The sequence below is a fragment of the Capsicum annuum genome, chromosome 5 (genome assembly GCF_002878395.1).
Source record: "Capsicum annuum cultivar UCD-10X-F1 chromosome 5, UCD10Xv1.1, whole genome shotgun sequence".
Classification (NCBI taxonomy): Eukaryota; Viridiplantae; Streptophyta; class Magnoliopsida; order Solanales; family Solanaceae; genus Capsicum; species Capsicum annuum.
Window position 1 is genome coordinate 185,510,093 of NC_061115.1, and position 19,877 is coordinate 185,529,969.

Consider the following 19,877-nt stretch of genomic DNA (forward strand, 5'->3'; position numbering starts at 1 on the left):
TCCTAATTTGAGTCATTTTAGCCTACGTAGTCCATATATAGTCCATGTACAATACTGATACAGTCTATATACAATACTGATACAATATTCAACTTGGACAATTCGGCCTTTTTAAAAATATTTCAATTATTTTTTTGCTATAAATTTTTTAACTGATCAAATATTCTATTTTTTATTGTTTAGAAATAATAATTAAAATTATATAAAAATAATATAATTGTTAAATAGAATATGTATCTATATAAGATATATGTATAGAAATTGTATAGCTCTATCAAATATGTATATGTATAAAATATATATAAAAAATATATAGGAAGTGTTTGAAAATTATATAATTTTTGTATAAAACGTGTAACAAAAAATGTACAGTTATTGTATAAATTATGTATCAAAACTGTATAATTTTCGTATAGAATATTTATATGCATAAAATTTGTATAGAAATTGTATAGAAGGTGTGTAGAAACGGTATACAACAAGCCAGTAAATTAAAATGGCTAGAAAGTAAAATTTAAATTTCATGACATTTTCATGAAAATAGTTTAATTTGAAGTGTCGTTTCTGTCATTTTCCCTTTAAAATACCCTTTTCACCTATCTATTGGGCCTAAAATGCTCTCCATGTCTACCTGTTGGTCCTATTTTGCCCTTTTATTTAGACAAATTACATGAAAAGATCATTCTTAAAACTTAATTACATAAATAATAGTACTTTTTCGAGATTACAAAAATTAAAGTTTTTTTTACATATAGAGTCATTTAAAAAAATCAGAAAAGATAATTATGATTTCTAATTTAATTCTATAACTAATTATCAATTTACCTTAATTTAAGAGATATATTTTCAATCTTCAAATTAAAAGTGGAAAAGATAATCACTGTTTTCAAATCTTTCTCTCTCTTATATTCAAAATTCAAATATTTTTTAATAAACTAAGTATTCCATGATTTGCTCATGTATGTTTTTTTTTTTCATGTTTGTTAATCATCTAGTATTATTTTATTATCATGTATTCTAATTCTAATGTAATGGATTAACCATAATTTTTTATGGAATAAAAATCATTATGTTCGAAGCAGAGGCGGATCCAAGATTCGAAAGCTCCAGGTGACACCTTATTTTGAACAATAACGTATACTCCGTACGATATTTTAGGATAGTGGAACCAATATTCAAAGAGTAAACTATAATTATATATATCTTACAAGTGTTAGTATTGGTTGCCTAGTTGATATTGTCAAGTCTTTTGTAAAGAAGAGGTCACGGGTTTTATTCTTCATAGCCACACTATGCGTTTTTTTTAAGAGAAAACAGAAAAGTGCTAAAAATCATTCTAAAAATACAGTGCAGAGCGGGTTTCGAACCCACATTGCTGGAGTTAAGCCCAACAATTTCGACCACTTACGCCACTAGTCCTTTTGATATTGTGTGTGCCAAACATAATATTTATACATTAACTGATACATATACACATAAATATACAGTGTTTCATTCGAGAAGTGTGGGTACCGTGCCACCCCATACCTTCTAAATAGATCCGCCCCTAGTTGGAAGTACAGATATACCATGTATTTTTATTGTAATAGATATAATTTATATCAAACTCAGATTATTATTATATTTTTGATATAATTTATGAGATAAGTATTCATGGTATATCTCATTATGTCAGAAGTACTTTCTTGTTAGAAAATTATTTATTAAATATAAATATGTATTTCCGATATTACATCGTATAAACTTTTTATTTCTAAAATATATCATGTATGTTTATGTTATAAATATAATTTATATGGTATAAATATAATTTGTATGATATAAATATATCATGCGTTTTTATGATATAAATATAATTTGTATAATATACAAATATACCATGATTTTTTATGGTATAAATATACCATATGTTTTTGTGGAGGCATCGTGAAAAAAGGCGATGAAAATGAAAAACATAAAATTTTGATATTAGTATGCAGAAAATGAATCAACAAAGGCTTCCATAAAAATAGACAATAAATAAGAAATATGAAAAATTAATATATAATCATTTTTTTATATATTAGAATTTGTTGTAAAAGTAAATATTTTATATGCTATATCTGACAACCAACTAACACGTTTATGTATATGCAATAATTTTTTTAAAATGGCTATTTATGTTGTTTTTCTTTTTGTTTATCAGATCGATTTAGAATGACGAAAAATTGATATTGTGCATTATTTATTTGGTTAATATTAAGAAAAATGATAGGGATTTTATGTAGTTTAATAAAGATAAGTTGTGGCATTAAATAATTTTTCTTAAATAAAAGGGCAAAATAGCCTCAATAGATAGACGAAAAGGGTATTTTAGGTCCAATAGGTAGACATGAAGAACATTTTAGGCACAATAGGCAGACGGATGACATTTTTGCACCATTTCATATAGTTGAAGGGTATTTCAGGCCCTTTTCCGTATAAAAAAAAGTATAAATAATATAAATATCAACCCTTTTGAAACAAATTACACTCTCTCCCACTTTTTTAATTACTTTATACATAATATAACCTACATATACATAGCATTCTGTGTATATGTTGTAATTTTTGTAATATGTTTAGGGAGTTGGGATTTTTTATAATATTAGAAACATAAGTTGTGTATTTATGTAATTTTTAGATAAAAAATTATGTTACATAGTAAACATCAGTCCATAATTACCTGTGATATAGTCTACGTTTAAAATAATTACAATCTTTATATAAATTTCCATGAGTTTAACTATATTTCTCCCCATCTCCTCATTCTCCAGCTCCCCACTCTCCCCTCTCTCTCTCTTCCTCACACACACACTCACTCTCTCTCACACACACACTCACTCTCTGCCGGCCCTCTGTCGTTTCTTTTTCTTTAATTCACTTTTTTTTTAAATGCAGTTAAAAGAAATTCCGTCGCTATTTTTTTAATTAATACAAATTGTTATTAATGGCATATTATGTTTCAGTTGTATGTTCATATACAAATTTTTCTTTTTTTAATTGCGTGTTTATTTTGTTTACTTAGTCGTTATTTTCTTTTAAGTTCATAAAAGTTATTATTAATTATGTATTACATTTCAATTATATATTCGTATACAAAGTATTATTTTTAATTTAGTCATTATCTTTTAAAATTCAATCATTGTTTTTTTAATTCAAATAATCTGTGATTAATTATATATTACGTGTCAATTGTATATATAAGTTGAATATTAATTCACTATTTTAATTGTATATTGCATAATTCAAATTTATATGTAAATGCATTTTTCAGATGTATATGTGAATGTAATTTTATATATATATGATCTTCCTTTTTCAAATGTGTGTCTGGATGTAATTTATATATTATCATATTATATATATACTAAATAATTATATATTTGTACATATATTTGCAGATTGTATATTAAATTTTTACATATGCATTTTGCAGAATGTATATACAAATATATAATTCCTGAAGTTGTAAAAAAAGAAAAGAAAAGATGAGAACGAGAGATAGATAGATAGAGATAGAGAGACGAAAATGAGATAGAGGAGTGGGCCGGGGATCGGGGGAGGTGAAAGAGATGAGAGAGAGAAGGAGGAGGGAGGTGAGAGAGAGGGAGAGAAAGGAAAGGATTTAAGGTATATCTATGTTTTGCGAATATGCAATTTTAATTATACCCTTATAATTATAGACGAAAAATTATCTATATATAATGTTTTGCCTAATATGTCTCCAATTTCAACCCAATCCACCTATTTAACATCCTAATTTAATCATATCACTCCAATAATATGGAAGATTAGAAATGACCGCAACCAAGGGCTAATAGCCTTTTTTTAGACTTTTGGGTGACTTTCTTATCCTTATGATTAGTTATATAGACTATACACTACTCATCATTAGTGGTATACAAATAAAGATAAAGAAAAAAGCTTACTAAAATCATGTTGTTATTGACTTTATTTTTCTTAGGGGAAATTTGGTAGTATCATTAACGTTAATAGTCATGAATTCTAAATTAAAAGGGCCACGTGAAAAGCATATAGCATTACATTATTACTAACAAGTCAAAAGATACCTAGAAGGAACTAGAGCCAAGCAATTTGGATGAAAAGCCATAATTTGATCTATAAAAAAAATCATGGAGAAAAGGCAATTAGGGGTAAAATTAGCTAATGAAAATATGATTCGTCTAGTCTGTTAACATTTGGATGAGTAAATGATCAGAGTTGACGGATTGACTAAGATCCATTATTTAGATATCATACTAAGTAATTTTTCGTCATTCATATATTTTAATCCGTTCAAATTTGATCGAATCTTCCCATGTGATACTATCTAGAATGTACCTTCTCCAATAGAAAAGTTGAAGAAATTGGAACTGGCTTTCTAAGCTCGTAATGTGCTCTAACAGTTTCCCCTATATGTAACATCATCTAGACAATAACTATTGAAAATTTCAATTTTGAGTCTGTCGAGATATATAATTAGGTCTCGATACATCCAATGAAGATATATTTTTTCCTTTGTAAACATACATAATTAGCTCCGGATATATTTTTTCGATTTTGGGTCTGTTGAGATACATAATTAGCTCTCGATACATCCAATGAAGATACATATTAGTTGACATATTTGTAATTACTTTATAGGGGTGGGAATTTGTGTAAATATGCTAAGTTTGTTTGAGATAAGATAATTAATGACAATAAAAAGGGGGAGAATGGACTCCTTAAAATTGAATATTCTGGATAGCTCACAAGAGATACATACAACTCACAAGATCTACATCTGTACAAAGATTGATTGTATATATGGTAGAGAATAAAATCAGCCAGGATTAGAGCAACGAGAGTAAATATATTTATTTTGTTATTACATTTCCTTTTAAGCATATATATATATATATATGTATGTATATATTGGTAGGATTCTGTACATTAAAGATCAGGAAATACAAAAAATTTTCCATACAATCTCTCTTACGTTTCTTTATGGTATCAGAGCAGTAATATCTGCTAGCTCATCTCTTTTAATTCCTTCAATATTTTTTCTTTGTTCATTCTTTAAAGGATGTCAAATTCCACTGCCAAGAGCTCTGAAAGCACTCCTAATACCACTACTCAACAAGACAATAAAATTACCAGCGACAATTCTCATCCCTACTTTCTTCATCCATCTGATGCACCGGGAATGATTTTGGTCAATACTCCCTTTGATGGCAAAGGATATCCAAGGAGGATAAGGTCTATTCATATCTCTCTTTCAGAAAAAAACAAATTGGGCTTCATCGATGAAACTTGTCCTGCTCTAGACATGGATGATCCGACTTTTAAACTCTAGAGTCGCTGCAACGATATGGTAACATCTTAGCTTTTAAATTCTCTTTCTAAAGATATTGCTTCCAGTGCTCTTTATTCCAAAACGATCAAAGATCTTTGGTCAAATCTAGAACACAGATTTGGCTAGCCCAATGGGGAAAAATTGTATCATCTGCAGAGAGAATTAATAGAGTTAGTCCAGGGATCTAGTGATATTGTTGAATACATGAAAAGGTTATGAGATGAGTTGGACATGTTAAATGCTAATATGCTTTGAGCTTGTGTGTGTTCATGTGAAGGAAAAACGAAGATGGTCCAATTCAAAGAAGATGAGAGGCTCATTCATTTCCTCATGGAATTGAATGATATTTATGCACCAGAAAAAATAATATTCTTATGCTTAATCCTTTACCATCTGTGAATCATGCTTATTCTCTTTTGATGCAGGATGAAAATCAGAGAGAAACTCATCTCTCTTCTTAGTTTCCCGGAGATAGCTTTTCCTTCATGGTAGAAAAATCAGCTATCTCGGAAAATCAACTCAATACTCAACAGAAAACTGAATCTGAGTCTGTATTTAACTTAATCAGAAAGCTGGGGATACTTATTTCAAAGGAAATACTTCTAACAAAGGAAAGAAAAACAACTTATTATGTAATTATTGCAAGATGACTAATCATACTATAGACAGTTGTTACAGGCTAATAGATTTTTCAGCAGATTTTAAGCTCACCAAATTCAAGAAATTGTAAGAAACCGTGAGAAGTAACTCTGCAAGTCAATGGAAGAACCAAAAAGAATCAATCAATTTTTGCTACCTCTGAGAATCCTAATTTTGTTCAGCAACTCTCCCCAAGTTAATTCAATCAGCCTGTTCATCTCTTAAAATATATTCAGGATGGAAAAACTATTAGATCAGAAGTGAATTCCAACTCAACTGCTGGTATATATTTTGAACATTCACCGTCTTGTTATTCAGTAGATAATTAAAATTCTACATCATGGATTATTGATTTAGGGGCCTCTGAGCATACGTGTTTTGATCCTAACTCTTTCTTATCTCTCATACCTTTACCTAAGCCTATAATGGTCAAGTTGTCTAATTCATCTAGAGTAAAGGTTACTCATGCAGGAACTATTTCTCTTTTGCCTGATTTTATAGTCACAAATGTCCTTCATATCCCATATTTCAGATATAATTTATTCTCGATTCATAAATTATGTATATCTTTTAAGTGTGTCATCATGTTCACATCTACTACTTGTCTTTTGCAGAACCCTTTACTGAAGAGCCCTCAAGTTTTTGGTAAAGTCAAAGACGGACTATTCATATTAAAGCCTACTCGCACTCAACCTTTTGCTACAAAAACATTGTATCAAAAGTTGTTTCATTCAATAAGAGATCTACTTCTCATTTTGTTTTATATTTAGTAATTTCATTTCCTAAGAGATTTAATTCTCATTCTATTCTAGCTTCAGTTTCTTTCCCTATTTCGGCCAAATCACAATCTGATGTAATGTTATGGCATGTATGATTGGGGTATTTGCCTTTTAACGCAATTAAATATATCAATTTTATTTCTTTTTCTTCAAATTTTGATTGTCCTTGCACTATGTACCCCTTAGCAAGATAGTCTAGGTTACCGTTTCCAATAATATCAAGAGTAAAGAATTTTTTAATCTTCTTCACTTTGATTTCTAGGTCCATATAAGGTTCCTACTTATAATGGATATAAACAGTTTCTAGTAATTGTGGATGATTTTAGTAGAGCAACTTGGACCTATTTGTTGACTACAAAACCAAAAGCTTTTTCAGTACTAAAGAGTTTCTTGTGCACGATAGAAAGACATTTCAATGGTAAAGTTAGAATGATAAGATTTAACAATGCCTTGGAACTAGGGAAGAGTGCTGAAACATCTTCCTTTTTACAATCTCAAGGGATTCCACATCAAAATACTTGCATAGCCATACCTCAATAGAATGAAATTATGGAAAGGAAACATATGCATTAGAAATTACAAGAGCCATAATGTTCTATTCTAAAGTTCTTTTCCTTATTGGGGAGAGTGCATACTCAGAGAAACATATTTGATCAATCGATTTAAATCTAGAGTATTACAAAGTAACACACCCTATGAACTATTGTTTCATCAAGAATCTTCATATCATCATTTAAGAATCTTTGGATGTTTGTGTTATGCTTATACATTATCACATGCTAGAAGAAAATTCGAGCCTAGAACTACTGCTTGTGTCTTTTTATGATACCCTATTGGACAAAAAAAGATAGAAAATTCTTATTCCGGATTCTAAGAAGGTATGTACAACAAGGGATGTTTATTTTATAAGCACATTTTTCCATTCGCCTCATTTCCTAATACTATTTTATCTACCATTTTCCCACCTATATCTTCAATTTATTTTTATTACATAATAGATGACTTTATGTTCTTTCCTTCTCCTATAATTGCAGACCAATCCTCATCATTTTTACCTTCTACTATGGATACTACTTCCACTACCCATCCTCAAACTACTAATCCTCTATCTACCTTTACTATTCAAGAACCTTTACCTCCTCCCACTATCCCACCCCCTAGAAGATCTAATGGAGAAAATAACGGCACTTTACCTAGTCATTTACATGAATTTGTTTGCAATATTTTTTTCACTGATCTTACAACTACTTATCTAGCCATTGTTTCCTCACCACCAACATATCCATTTTCTTCTCTTTCCGATCAAAATCAGGCTTTACTATATTCTGTTTCACAAATTTCAGAACCGACTCATTATTCTTAAGTTTGTCAATATCTTGGATGACAAACTGCTATGGATTCTGAATTACAGACATTGATCATTAATAAAACATGAGATGTGGTGCCTCTCCCTTCTGGAAGGAAAGCTTTACCTTGTAAGTGGGTATATAAGGTTAAGCAAAAGGCTGCTGGAAGTATAGAAAGACTTAAAGCAAGATTGGTTATCAGAGGTGATAAACAAAAGGAAGGCATAGACTACAGCAAAACCTTTTCCCCTATAGTTAAGATGACAACTATCAGATGCCTATTATCTATTGCAATCAAGAAGAATTGGCCTATTTCTGAGTTTGATGTAAGTAATGTTTTTTTTTTCATGGAGACCTCCAAGAAGAGGTTTACATGAAATTTTCTTTAGAAATGTGTCCACCCAGTCCTTACCATATTTGTAAACTCAAGAAATCTCTCTATGATTTGAAACAAGTCTCCAGACAATGGTATGCAAATCTTGTAGGGGCTCTTAATTTGAAAGGTTTTTCCTCATCTCTTAATGATTATTCATTATTTTTCAAAAAGGCAGGAAGCTCTATCTCTATTGTGGCAGTTTATGTTGATGATTTATTACTCAGCGATGATGATGCTCAAGAACTTTCAAATCTTAAGCCTTTTCTACACTTAAAATTTTAAATAAAGGATCTTGGTCAGATTTATTATTTCTTAAGAATTAAAATCATGCGAGAACCAACAGGTTTTATCATTACACAAAGTTAATGAGGGACTTACTTAATGAATTTGATTGCTCCAGTCTCCCCATAGTATCTTCTCCACTTGATCCTTTCATCAAATTAATTACTGCGTTTGAAACTCCTTTGCTGGATCCAACCATCTATCGACGTTTGACTGGAAAACTTAACTATCTTACCCACACAAGACCTGAACTTTATTTCACTGTCTTGACCCTTAGTTTATATATGCAAAAACCATCTATTTCCCCTTTTATAGTAGCTCTCCATGTCCTTCAATACCTTAAATCAAACCCCATTCAAGGTCTCTTTCTCAATTCAAATCCAAAATTTTCTCTTTTATCCTTTTTTGATGTAGATTAGGCGGCTTTCTATGACTCTTGCAGATTTTTTAGTGGTTTATTTATAAGTTTAGGTGGTTCTCCTATTAGTTGGAAATCGAAAAAACAAACCTCCATATCTCTTTCTTAAGTTGAAGCTGAATATCGTTTAATGAGACATCTTGTTGCAGAACTAATCTGGATCACCCATTTTCTTACTGATTTATCCCTCATTACCAGTACTCGTATACTCTGATAGCCAAGCTACAAACCACATTAGCCAAAATTCGATCTTTCATGAAAGGACAAAGTATATTGAACTGGATTTTCACTTTGTCCGCCAACAACTTCTTTCAGGGTTGATATCTCTATATTTTGTCCCTTTAAAATCTCATCTTCTTGAACTCTTTACCAAACCTTTATCTGATCCATCACTGCATTCGGTTTTTAGCAAGTTAGGACTCGATCTCCTCTTTCTCCTCTAATTTGAGGGAGATATTGGAGATAAGGTAATCAATGATGATAAGAAAAAGGAGAATGGACTCCTTAAAACTGAATATTCTGGACAGCTTACAAGATCTACAGATGTAGAAAGATTGATTGTATATATAGTAAAGAATAAAATCAACCAGGATTAGAGCAATTAGAGTGAATACATTTATTCTGTTATTACATTTCTTTTTCAGCATATACATGTATAAATAGTGGTAGGATTCCATACATTAAAGACAAGGAAATACAGAAAATTTTCCATACAATCTCTCTTACATTTCTTCAAATCTAAAATGTATCTTTATGTTATTTTTTCAAATGAACGTCAAATGATATATGTATGCTTGGAAAATGCAACAATGGATTATTGATGGATGTTTGATCCATCTTTACAATAATGATACAAGTTTTTGGTGGGACAATTGAGCTAGTATAGAGAATTTTAGCTCAAATAGTCCCTAATACCACTAGATCTGGTAAGCTCAAGGTGAAGCATTTCAGCACCAATGGTGTATGGAATGTTTACAACCTTTGTCACATTATTCCTAATATTTTAGTGAACTAAATCTCTAATGTGAAGATTGGTAAAATTGACCATGCTGATTTTGCTATTTGGTCTCCATGATCATCAAAGAGCTAACTTGTATAGATGGAAAGACAAAGGACCATCTCAAGATGAAGAAAATCATATATAGAAGATTTTGAGGCAAACTCATGAGAAATCTTCGCACTGTTATAGGAAGGCCAACCAAGTAGTGGATCAAATAGCCAAACAAGTAGAAATTGTTAATGGATCAGTTATGTATTCACACTTCCATAACCTTATTGGAGATAATATATACTAAAGGTCCATTCCAAATGAGAAAATGCGTGCCAAATATCTAGTAGAAGATTTAGATGTGACAAAGCAAACTTTTTGTATAAAAATAAGAGACAATATTTGAGAATTTTCTTCTCTGTATATTTTTTGTGAATCACATTTATTTATACAAGATAATTAAATAAACCTTTTATTCTAAGATAAACAAGATCTTTTTATTCTAAGCTAAGCAAGTGTCTTCTATTCTAAGCTAATGATGAAAGAACCTTCTATTGTTGGGCCATGTTCTTGTTTATAAAGCCTAATTGTTAACCCATGTTGGAGCTGGTTGAGCCATCTTGATTGCAAACATCCCCCCTTAAGTTGGAGAGGAAAGAAAGACATCTAACTTGTACAAATTCTGATGGTGGGGAGAACCATCAAGGGACTTGGTGAAGATATCGGCGAGTTGGTCCTTGGATAGAACAAAATAAAGAGATATTAAGCCTAAGAGATATTGTTGACGAACAAAATAGCTGTCAAGCTTGACGTGCTTCGTTCGCTCATGGAAAATCTGATTTCCATCTATATGAAAAGTTATTTGACTGTCGGAGTGAACTAGAACAGAAAGAGAGGAAGAAACGGATAGATTAGTAAGCAATTTTGTCATCCACTTCAATTCTGCAACTAATCTCCTCATTGACCGATATTCAGCTTCTGCAGATGAAAGGGAAATTGAAGATTGTTTCTTTGATTTCCAGGAGACTGGTGAATCTCCGAAGCTTATAAAAAATCCACTGACGGACCTTCATGTAGTAAGACAAGAGGCCCAGTCAGTATCACAATAAACAGCAAGAGAGAATGAGGGTGAAGCAGAGAGAAAGATGCCCTAATTCAGATATGCTCTTAGGTAACTTATAACCCGCAATCCTACTTTCAAATGTTCGATGCCAGGATTTTACATAAATTGATTGAGATTCAATACAACAAAACACAGATCCGATCTAGTATGAGTTAAATAATTGAGTTTACCAATGAGATACCTGTAAAGTGTAGGATCTGACATATGATTTTCTGAATCTGCAAAGAACTTGACTGAAGGATCTAACGGAGAAAAAGATGGAGGAAAGTGTGAAACATCAAATTCATTGATTAAATCAAAGGTATATTTTCGTTGACTCATTATAATTCCCTATTCTTCAGACAGAATTTTCATTCCTAAAAAATAATGCAGCGAGCCGAGATCCTTAATTTTAAACTCAGTATGAAGAAACTTCTTAAGGTTACGTATCTCATCTGTAGCATCCCCTGTGATCAAAATATCATCGACATAAATAGCTATGATAGAGACAAGCCCTCCTGATTATTTAAAAAATAAAGAATAATCATTGAGGAAGGTTGTATAACCTTTAAAGTTTAGGGCTCCGACAAGCCTGGCATACAATTTCCTTGATGCTTTCTTTAAGCCATAGAGTGATTTTTTAAGAAAACAAACCATATTAGGTTTAGGGGGTTCCATTCCTGCAGGGAATTTCATATAGACCTCTTCTTGTAAAGTTCCTTGCAAGAAGGCATTATTCATATCAAATTATGTTTCCCATTGTTTTTTGGCTGCAATTGCTAGTAAATATCTGATGGTGTTCATTTTGACTACTGGGGAAAAAGTCTCATTAAAATCAATTCTCTCTTGCTAAATGTTACCTCTGATTACTAACCGTACCTTTAGCCTTTCAAGAGATCCATTTGCATGTTGCTTCACTTTGTAGACCCACTTACAAGGTAATGCCTTTCCACCTTATGTCAAATGCATAACTTTCTAAGTCTGATTGAGTATTAAAGCATCAATCTCATCCTACATTGCCTGCACATAACCTGGATATGTACATGCTTGAGAGTAACTTCTGGATTCAATGATGGAGGAAGTAGAGTGTAAAATAGTTTGGTTATTCGTGGAAAGAGTAGAAACTGATAGACATATGAGTGTGCTAGGAGTTGCAAAACAAGATTCAGTCACATCACTAAGATAAATAGTAATGCAGATATAGTCTTTGAGATGTGAAGGTAGCTCACTAATATTTCTCCTTTAGGACTTTATAGGAGGAGGTAGGGTTGTGAAACATCCTGTACTGAAGAAAAAAATGGTGTGACAATTGGACCAGCAGAATTAGAATGATCAGGAGTTGATTCAAAAAGGTTAGAAAGTAGTAAGGTGGAATCTGGTTCAACAGGGTTAGAAGGAATGAAAAATGGTAGAGTGAAATAACGTTCTTATTCTATGTGGATTGGAACAGTAGGAGTAGGAATATGTGGATGATCAAAAGCAAAAGAAAACACATGTTCTACAAAATGAACATCTCTTGACACAGAATTTCTTAGATGTCAGATCAAGAAGTTTGTACCCATTTTGATCATTGGGTATCCTAAGAAGACACACCTAGTAGATCTAGGATCAAATTTACTCCTTCTATGAGATAAAGTGTTAGCAAAACATAGGCAACCAAAACATCTTAATAAGTGATAAGAAGGTATTCTGCCAAATAGAATTTCATAAGCTGTTTTACCTTTAAGAACTCTGGAAGGCAGCCTGTTGATTAGAAATATGGCAGTGAGTATACACTCACCCCAATAGATCATAGAAACCTTAGATTGAACATTAAAGCCCTAGCAATTTTAAGTAAGTGTCTGTGCTTCCTCTCAGCTACCTCATTTTGCTGTGGGGTAGCAACACAAGATGTCTGAAGTATGATATCTTGAGATGTTAAAAAATTTAATGCCTCTGTACTCCTACCCAACTCTATTTCATTATCAGATATGATAATCTTCACCTTTTTGTGAAACTATCTTTCAGCCATTTTCAAGAAACATTGAATAATAGAAAATACATTACTTTTAGATACTATCAAGTATGTCCAAGTCCCTCTACTGTAGTCATCTACTATAATCAAGAAATACCTATAAATATTATGAGTAGGTGACTTGTAGGGGCCCCAAGTGTCTACATGAACCAGATAAAAAATGGATTGAGAAGTAACTTGACTGATAGGAAAAGGTAATCTAGCTTTCCTAGCTAAAGGACAGATTTTACAATGACAATCATAATTAGAAGGAAGTATATAGAAATGGGCATGTTTCATTGATGAATAAGGCAAATGTCCAAGTCTTACATGCCATAACCTTACATCAGAATTAGCATTGAAATAGACGGGAAAATAATGTGAATCTGAACTTGGACTAGAAATAGCACTGTTAAAGTTAGAAAAGACTTTAGAATCCTTGTAAATCTCTTGGTTCCTACTAGACTCCTTAGGAATGATTTGAATCAAGTATAGACCTTCCTTTACTTCACCAAAAGCTTAAGGCCTCTTCATTAAAGGGCCCTGAAAGACACAACTATTAGAATTGAAGAATAGAGTATAACTGTATTAGAGATTAAATTTATGAACTGAGAGTAGATTGTATCTGAAACTTAGAACATAAAGAACGCTATGCAATGTGAGATTATTAGAAATTAGAACACTTCATGTGTGAGTCACAAGGATGGACTAAGAGTTGGGTAAGTTAATGTCAATAGGAGTTTTTAGAGTTTTCATAAAAAGAAAAGAAATAGAGTTATAACACATGTGCTCAGAAGCACCTGAGTCTATTATCCACATTCCAGAATTAAAAATTGAAAGACAAGCTCCAATATATTTAAACACAGTACCATCAACTGTATTAACATTTATCCCAGATCCTTTGTTCATAGATGATCCCTCTGTTGATTTCTGCTTTGCCATTTGAATAAAATGCCTGAATTGTTCTTTGGTGAAGTGTTGATTGACTAAATTCACGCCAATCATATGCCCATTGTTACCTTCTTCTCCAGATATAATTGCATTTTCTCTAATATGAACCTGTCCACCTCTATTATTTGTGAAGTGAAAATCTACTGGAAAATCATGTACCTGAAGCAATCATCATCAACATGCATGGTCTTACCACAAAAATCACAGGACATATTAGGATTATACTTCTTCTTAACCCTAAGCTTTTGTTGTGGTTGGTTTGTTCCTGTGTATTTGGGTAACTGCTGATGATTGTTAAATCTTGGATAATTGAATGATCTAGTCCAAAATTAGGCATAGCACCAAGAGTTTCTGTACTTTCTTGCCAAATTTATTTTGATTCACGTTGCTTACCATAAAGGAAGAATAATCAGTTGGGATCAAGCCACTGATATAGGTTTCTCTCTTATTTTCATCTTGTAAAATCAGAGAGTAAGCAACATTTATGTTGGGCAGAGGATTCATCATTAAGATGTTTTCTCTCTCTTGAGCATACATATCATTTAGACCCATCAAAAATTATATAAGTTCCTCATCTTCGAGAGAATTTTCTAGCTTCAATTTACCTTCACAACTACACACGCAGATACACTTATCAGACTTGAGAGATTCCAGCTCATCCCAGAGTCTCTTAAGTTTAGTAAAATGTCCTGCAATTTCATTATTTTCTTGAACTAACCTATTCAGTTCTTTTTGTAGGTGAAACAATTTAGCTCCATGAGATTGTCCAAATCTATGCTCTAGACTCATCCATAAATTTTTAGCAGTCCTAGAGTATATCACACTATCAGCAATATCCTTGGAAAGAGAGTTAAGGATCCAAGACGTTACTATGTCATTGCATCTGCTCCAAGATTGTAGATCTGAAGATTGGGCATTTGGGGAAGCATCAACACCAGTGATAAAATCAAGCTTATTCTTGCTAATAGTGCTATAAGCATTGATCTCTTCTATCCTTGATAACTTTTTTCATCAAATGAAGTATTAACCAAGGCCATTCCAGGTGAATCTGAAAAGTGAAGGTAATAAACATGAGTGGGATCCATAGATGGTGGAGTTCTGGCAGTAGAACCAGAGGATGCTGATGAAGTAGTGACTCCATCCGCCATTGTAGAGATAGGTCAGATGAAGAAAATTGATGATCGAGAAGATGATTTTTATGCAAATACCTTACTCTCTGATACTATGTTAAAATAAGAGACAATATTTGAGAATTTTCTTCTCTGTATATTCTTTGCCAATCACATTTATTTATACAAGCTAATGAAATAAATCTTTTATTCTAAGCTAAACAAGAGCCTTCTATTCTAAGCTAAGCAAGTGTCTTCTATTCTAAGCTAATGGTGAAAGAACCTTCTATTGTTGGCCATGTTCTTTTTTATAAAGCCCAATTATTGACCCATGTTGGAGCTGGTTGAGCCATCTTGATTGCTAACATTTTGTATCAGACGTTTAGACTAGTATGTTAAGTGTAGAACATAAATCAATCCACCATATTTTTGTAACAAGTTGATTCTCCTCAGCTTGTGTTGTGAGATCAGGCATTAAGCTCCCTTCACTTTTTGTGATTTCTATACAAGTGCACCCAACTTATTTGGGTGAGGTTTATTTTTTTTTAATTAACTTAACAACGTGACTAGTCAAACTAAATTCAAACATTTTCAGTAAAAGTTAATGTATTTCATTTCTACATATATAGTTCAACTACTATGCTTCATAGTATGTATAGTAACTAAGTAGAAACTTTTGGGTTCGAAATTAACTAGACATTATTCAAATGGCTAAAGTTTTTTGCTAGAGAAGGCTGACAGCTAACTCCATTTGTCCAACTATATGCACCATTAGCATTAATGGCACAATTCTTTAGTTAATACTAGTGGTTAAGCCACTTTAACAATTAAAAGATAATTAACCACTTTATATATGTTAAGTTACCCACCACTGCCTTGTCTAAACCGTCCTGTTTAATTAATATCATATCCTAATGGTCACCATTCACAACCCAAAAATAAATACAATAAAAAGAATTAGTGCATTGCTTGCTTGCAAAGGCTTGAAGTTCCTTCTATAAATTCCCTTCGTTTATGGTTTTCTCAAACGCCAATCAGTTAAGCACGCACACATTCAAATACTTAGCACTATTAATTTCTCTTCGGATAAAAGTTCAAGTTATGGCATCCATGGGAGTAAACTATGCACATCTTCACGTACAACAAAAACGCCTTAAAGAGAAGTCGAAGAAAATGGAGGAAAATATTCAAAGTAATAATAATAATGAGAGTGGCACGGTGAAAAAATCCACCATGGATGCTAAACGTAATAAAGGTAAGAAAATTTACCCTGGCGGCTTTGCTTCTAATGAGAACTTTGGTGAAAATTGAGAGCAGTAATTTGGACCCTGCTCAACATAGCAACAAGGGCATTGTAGAGCATAGATATGCCAAATAATGTGCTTGTTCACATGGCTTGTGAATTTCTTTCTTTTTTTTTTTTGAGGTGTGTGTGTGGGGGGGGGGGGGGGGGTTCATTGGGATAGTCATATTTCTCTTTACTTTCTTGTAAAAAAGTTTCACTTGTTACAGTATGTATTTCTCTGTCAGCCAAACGTATAATGTGGTGAAGATTTCACCAATCTTGTAATATATGGTGGTATAGTTACTATTATAATAATTTTGAGTCCTTGTATACATATGATGATTTTATTTTAGCAGTTTTTTTTCTTAAAGAAGAATGTTAAAACTTAAAAATAGTTTAATTTCAATGTTTTTTGTTTTATTTTTAATGAAATTTCCTATAACAACACAATTGTTATCACGACCTACTAAAACTAAGTCATGTATCGCTGTTAAATCTGAGTGCATAAAAATAAATAATTGCAGAAATCATGTTGAATTTCTTTTAACGATTTCAAATTGTAACCATGCTGCCTTCTTTTTTGGTCCACAAAATGCAGATAATTATATCTCCTGCCTTCTTTTTTTTTGTCCACAAAATGCAAATAATTATATCTCCCCCGAGACAAAATGTCCCTTCATGGACAATATTTAGATTTAATTAAGCTTTTTCTTTATGCTTATCTAGCTGTCATGTATATGGTATTTACTCCCTTCGTCGTAAATTGAGATGACACATTGATTAAAATAATAATTAATAACATGCCTAGTTTACCATAGTACCCTATTAAATGGTGTTTACATTTTAATTCGAAGAAAAAGTAATTAATGCAAAGGGTAAAACATGAAAAAAAAAAATTGTCTCTTCTTGATTAATGAAAAAAGACAAGTAAAATAAAAAATCAAATTAGAAAATTTGGAACGATTAATTTGGGACGAAGGGAGTACAAAATAGTTTTAGGTTTACCTTCATAATGTTCTCTAACAATTTCTCCGATATGCAACATCATCTAGACAAGTTAATCAATATTTCCTTGCTCATAATAAATAATTCATGAACTTTAGTGATATATGTATGCTTGGAAAATGCAACAATGGATTATTGATGAACGTTTGATCCAGCTTTACAATGGGGATTTAAGTTTTTGGTGGGACAATTGAGCTAGTAAAGAGCATTTTAGCTCAAATAGTCCCTAATACCACTAGATCTGGTAAGCTCAATGTGAAGCATTTCATCACCAATGGTGTATGGAATGTTTACAAATTACAACCTTTGTCACATTATTCCTAATAGTTTAGTGAACCAAATCACTAATTTGAAAATTGGTTGAATTGACCATGCTGATTTTTCGATTTGGACTTCATGATCATCAAAGAACTAGTTAGTATAGAAGGAATTAAAGGCAAAGGACAATCTCAAGATGAAGACAATCATGTCTTAGTGAAATCAGTTATTATGTCAGTATTCATCTTTTTCTAAAATTCATTATTGAGATTGTAGCTCTTTCCCTAATAGAAGAGGAAGAGATATTTTGAGACAAACTCATGCGAAATCTTCACAGTATTATAGGGAGGCCAACCAGATAGAGGATCAACTAGCCAAGTAAGTAGCAATTGTTAATGAATCAGTCGTATTCACACTTCCATAACCTCATTGGAGATGCATACTAAAGGTTCATTCCAAATGAGCAAATGCCAAATGTCTAGCATAAGACTTACATATGACAAATCGAATTTTTTGTATCGACGTTTGGACTAGTATGTGAAATATAGAAAATAAATCAATCCACCATATCTTTGTAGCAAGTTGATTCTCCTCAGCTTACGCTGTGAGGTCAGGTATTAAGCTCCCCTCACATTTTGTGATTTCTACACAAGTCCACCCAACATATATGGGTGAGGTTAATTTTTTTTAGTTGACTTAACAAAGTGAATAGTCAAACTAAATTCAAAAATTTCAGTAAAAGTTACTGTATTTTATTTCTACATATATAGTTCAACCACTATGTTTCATAATATGTTTAATAACTAAGTAAAAACTTTTGGGTTCGAAATTAATTAGACATTATTCAAATGGCTAAAGTTTTTTGCTAGAGAAGGCTGACACCTAACTCCATTCGTCCCACTATATGCATCATTAGCCATAATGGCACAATTCTTTTGTCAAAACTAATGGTTAAGCCACCTTAACAATTAAAAGATAATTAACCACTTTATATATGTTAAGTAACCCTCCACTTCCTTGTCTAAACCGTCCTGTTTAATTAATATCATATCCTAATGGTCACCATTCACACCCCAAAAATAAATCGGAAAAGGTCTAATATACCCTTTAACTATTGAAAATGGTATACAAATACCCTCCTTTCATCTTTAGGCTTAAAAATACCTTTTCATCCATCTATTTGGCTCAAAAATATCCTTAATGTATTAGAAATGAGTCAAAAATGTCCTTCTTCCTCTATTGGTTCAAAAATACCCCTCCATCCACCTATTTGAATAAAAAATGCCCTAACATTAAATTTAAGTCCAAAAATGTCTCCTCCTTTATATTATATATATTTTTTGGTTTCACGTAAGGATAATTTTTTTTGTAATTACAATTTTTTAATTATGATATTTTATATTTTTTGGTGGAATAGATATTCATTAATTAGTATATTATTTTTTTTGGTTTCACGTAGTGGTGAGTTTTTTTTAGTTACAATTTATTTTATTATTATATTATTTTGAGGTTTTTTTAATTACAACTTTTTATTATTATATTATTTCTGAGTTTTTTTAATTATAATTTTTTATTATTATATAGTTTTTGTCGGTTTTACGTCAGGGGTGATTTTTTTTTTAATTATTATTTTTTCAGTTTTAGGTTGGTACCAAGTTATCAAGTAATTTATGGTACATCATAATAGCTATATTTATGGTAATTTTTTTTTCAATAAATATATTTTTTCTATTTTAGGATCTTAATTTCCTTTCATATATTTTAGGACTCTTAATTATCCTATATGTTTCGGGTTTCATATTTATATATTTTAGGGCTCTTAATTTCATTTTATATATTTATTTGATAAAATAAAAATTAAAGAAAAAAATTAAATGATTTTATCTATTGTAAAGTCTTCTAAGGGAGAATTTTTTTTCTAAAAAGTTTTTTTTTTGTTTCACGTAGGGGTGTTTTTTTTTAATTGCATTTTAATATATATATCATTACT

The 19,877-nt window shown here is 31.4% G+C and overlaps 1 long non-coding RNA gene across 1 annotated transcript; it reads right to left on the reverse strand.

The window, feature by feature from the left end:
* Positions 1 to 14,003: 14,003 nt before the first annotated feature.
* LOC124898954 lies at positions 14,004 to 16,785 on the reverse strand. Its single transcript, XR_007056065.1, has 2 exons — positions 16,609 to 16,785; positions 14,004 to 15,278 (listed from the first exon to the last, which is right to left on the reverse strand). It is a non-coding gene; the product is annotated as an uncharacterized LOC124898954 (long non-coding RNA).
* Positions 16,786 to 19,877: the final 3,092 nt, after the last annotated feature.